This window comes from Dendrobium catenatum, unplaced genomic scaffold, assembly GCF_001605985.2.
Source record: "Dendrobium catenatum unplaced genomic scaffold, ASM160598v2 fragScaff_scaffold_334, whole genome shotgun sequence".
Lineage (NCBI taxonomy): Eukaryota > Viridiplantae > Streptophyta > Magnoliopsida > Asparagales > Orchidaceae > Dendrobium > Dendrobium catenatum.
In genome coordinates, this window is record NW_021318796.1 from 2,304,973 (window position 1) to 2,309,025 (window position 4,053).

The 4,053-nt window shown below is 34.4% G+C and overlaps 1 pseudogene; it reads right to left on the minus strand.

Moving 5' to 3' along the window:
* Nucleotides 1-1,310: 1,310 nt before the first annotated feature.
* LOC114579358 lies at nt 1,311-4,047 on the minus strand (annotated as a pseudogene).
* Nucleotides 4,048-4,053: the final 6 nt, after the last annotated feature.

Consider the following 4,053-nt stretch of genomic DNA (forward strand, 5'->3'; position numbering starts at 1 on the left):
TGCCTTCCAAAATTTACCCCGGAACTTAGTCCATTAAAACTCCCTCGCTCAAATAAAAGGAAATCGCGCGGCGGGGAGGCCGGGGCAGAATTTTCGGAGCCCACACCCTCTTATGTATTAAATATGATCTCTTAAACTCAATATATTCCTACATATGCTTCGGTCAACATATTAAAAGTATAAACACTAAATGACCGAGAATGCTGTGCATGGTCAAATGTTACAACCCGCATGTGTTCCAATCGTCACATCTAAATCACAAATCCAACGATTCGAGAATGCTGTGTAGGTTTAATTTTCAAGTTTCATCCTCCTCCTCGAAAGGTCTGGAGTCGACACGACTTGAATTGCAAAATGTCTCTCAAAATCTTATGAAAATACATGTGACTTTAAAGTCACCCCGATGATGACCGTGTTGATCGAAAATCTCAACCGGAGGGGTCAAATCTCAAATCAAACAAAAGCCCAAATTCCTGAAAATCTGAAATAGAAACATATCATCTAAAAATTCGAAGGTTATGTGATTTGTGACTGAAAACAAACAACTGAGAAATTTGACCAATTTCGTGGATTATGAGTGCTAAAAAGAAAGCACTTTGTCGTTTGGTAATAATGATGGCCGGCATGAAAGCAATTTTGAGAGAATTTTAATTGAATATATATTTAATTTTATATATTAATACTATTGCTTTTAAGAAATAAGCAATATAATAATTCAATTTGATTTAAATTATTAGTTGACATGCTCAATCTTATTTAACTTATGACCTAAGCTTTAAAAAACTCCCAATTTTATTTTGGTTTTATTTGATTTAAATTATTTGTTTAATCATATTAATTTTAGCAATTATTTGTTTGGGGCAGTGTTATATCATTTCTATTTTGCTTAATATTGTCCACTCAGTTATAGAAAAATTAACAAAACAATGACAACCAATGAAGAAGATTTATGTTTCTGCATTCTATGGATTTCCCTGAGAACCTGGCAAAAGTTGAGTGAGTTAGTAGTTCTGAGAAATGAATTCAATGAAGATTTTGAAAGAAAGTAATGTGAAACAAAGCAATTTACTCATTTAATCAAATGGTAAGCATAATTTTGGGAATACCTTTATTGTTCATAAATGATACTATGGGAGATGTATGGCAGACGATTGGCACTTAGATTTTGTTTGGAATAGTTTTCTTGCTGTTTCTCAAAAACAATTTTTTAATACAAAATTTTTTTTAAAAGCAGTGAAAAAATAGTGGTCAAAAGCTGTCCCAAATGAAACCTTAATTCAACTGGGTGAGAGAAGCACTTGTTGCAGAATTATAACAAAAATTGAGATTTCGATGAAAATTTACTAAAAACATATACATTAGAATTTGTTAGTCAAAACAAGGATGTAAATACAATAAATACAGACTAAGGGCATCTCCAACCGAGAATCCTAGTTTTCACTCCAAAATGCCGTGAAACTAAAAAATATCGTTTCTTCGGCAAATCCGATTGAGACAGAAAAATCATGTTGATGAACAGTGCAACGCCAATATTGGTGTCGCACGGTTCACCCTCCACCGATTAGCGATTTTTTTGCCGTTCGAATGGAGCAAACCAGCTACCCCTTACAATTATTTGGAGTTCGGCTGAAGACGTCCTAACAAGAGATAGGATTGGAATAAAGTACAAGAGAAAGTTGAAGTACAACATCATCTAACAAAGCATCCAGTATTAGACATTCTAGGTCCAGCTCAACATCTTCAATATCATAATGGATATTCATCCATCCATCATTCTTCGTGAAATTTCGAGACACAATGTCTTCTAAATTTATGTCTGGTTGGGGTTGGCCTTTCAGATGCCAGCAGATATTTGCCCATATCTCTTCCAAAATATGGTCACCCATAGGAATTGGTCTATTGTTAGTATTGAAACGAGATAGCCAAGGAAAAAAATAACCAAAATATTTCTCATATATTTCCACCCAAGCTTCATTTATCAGATCAAACAAAAGCTGATGTTCCAACAAGATATCATGTTCATCGTCTGTAATGTCAAGTTCATGAGATAAATCTTCTCCTTCATTAAAGATTAAGGGATCCATTGGCTGATAGGGAGAGTTCCAAGCTCCAAGAAAACCACTGCGACTAAATCCAGATCTCGTCAGTATCTCTCTCACATAATTGAATGTAGCTTCATCCTTTTGGTCAATTCGAAGATGTAAAGAATCAAAGCAATCAATATCTGGGAACGGTTTCGCTTTTGCAAGATCTATTTCATTAGTGATAACAAGACCGCTGGAGTGTTCTGATGGATATCTTTGTTCTAAACCTGACAATATTGGATAGATAAAGAATGATGAGAAATTTCTCACAGAATGTTACACTAGTAATTTTGTCATGTGAAGTTGAAATCTACGCAAAATCTTATAGATTTCATGTTTTATAGCAAAGGAGACTGAACCAAAAGAAAGATAAAGTAAATAACTTAAGAAAAATAGGATCATACAGTTTAAACATTTTTTACAACTGATGCTTAAAACATCATTAAGGCTTCATTTGGAAGGCTTTTTTACTGCTTAAAGCGAATTTTAGTACAAAAATTAAAAATTTTGTACTAAAAAGTCGCTTTAAGTAGTAAAAAAATCATCCCAAACGAAGCCTAAAGCTACTAAAGTATATGAGACGAACAAAAAAGAAGGATATTTTGCACCATATATAGAATCTCATGTCAGAGTTGTTTGCTAATGTATAGAATATTTTGCACCATATCAAACTACAGTCATGCTAGTGAGCAACAGTAAAACTAGATGTCTAACCTCGAGCAAGTGCCCCTGTTGCAGATAGTAGGGTTGGTTTTGTTGGCTCATATGTGTGTGCTTCATCCAGTAGATTTTCTCCTTGTGGAGTGCCAGAACTGTTTTCTTCTCTTATCAAACCATCTTTCGTCAAATTTTTTAAAATTTGACATGATTCACTTTGTTCTTTTTCATTACTTTGAAGTGGAATTTTCCAACAATCAGTCACAATCCATTTTAAACTATCTTGTGTGGTAAATTCCTCTGATTCTTCTTTTTCTAGCATTTCCTCTGTATGTGAAGTAATTAAATTCTTAGGAGATGAAAAGAGCGCTTCACTTTGAGCATTTTTTTGATGAACAATATGTGATATCGGGAAGAGAGAATACTCTTCCTAAAGATTTTACTTCCCATCTTTCGGGAAGTCCTTCAAATTCTTCTTTTGATATAGAGTCATACAAATGGGAATACTTGTCTAAGGAGTCAGTAAGAGATTGAGATCTATGGATATTTTTCTTGACTTTTTTGTTGATCTTGTTCCAACATGCAGGCATCAAGCCTTCCCTGTCTGGCTTTTCTACAGTTAATGCATCCTTCCAACCGAATTTGCTTTTCTTCATGGATTCTATCACCGTTCTCCCAAAGGGGATTTTATGAAGAATCCCATCCATAAAGATGCGATGGTGCTCTTTTTTGTGATGTTTGATGGCCATAAATCGACTAGAATTGGGAGGATTATTCCTCACATTTTGCAATATACTTGATGAAGCTAACACTGCAGAATGGTTATTGGACTCTACAAGTTTTTGATTTCTTTCCTCATCGCCATCCATCATTTCTGCATTTGTTGTATCATCTTGAATTATATCAGTATATACACGCGAGTTTTCTGAATGAAACTTATAACTCTGCTTGGCAAGAGATTCACTCTCAAAATTTTTATGATTGATTTGAAACTGGCCATCATTTTTCCTTACTAGCAACGGTGATGATGGGAATGAATAACCCCTTGTTAACTCTGCTTTGGAAGCTTGTTTGGCTTGAAGATAATGGGAAAAAATAAAGCTCGGATCATCAAGAATATTTCGAATTAACTCTATGTTTCCATTAAATAGCTTCATCATAGCCAGAAATTCTTGTGATGGATACAAGATAACATCTCCTTGCAGCTCCTTCGCATTTGTATGTTGCTGTGCAAAAGAACCGACCTCAGCTTCATTCTGAGTATTGCTAATATGCGGTTGTTTTATCTGTAAAATACTTTCAAGTTCATCAG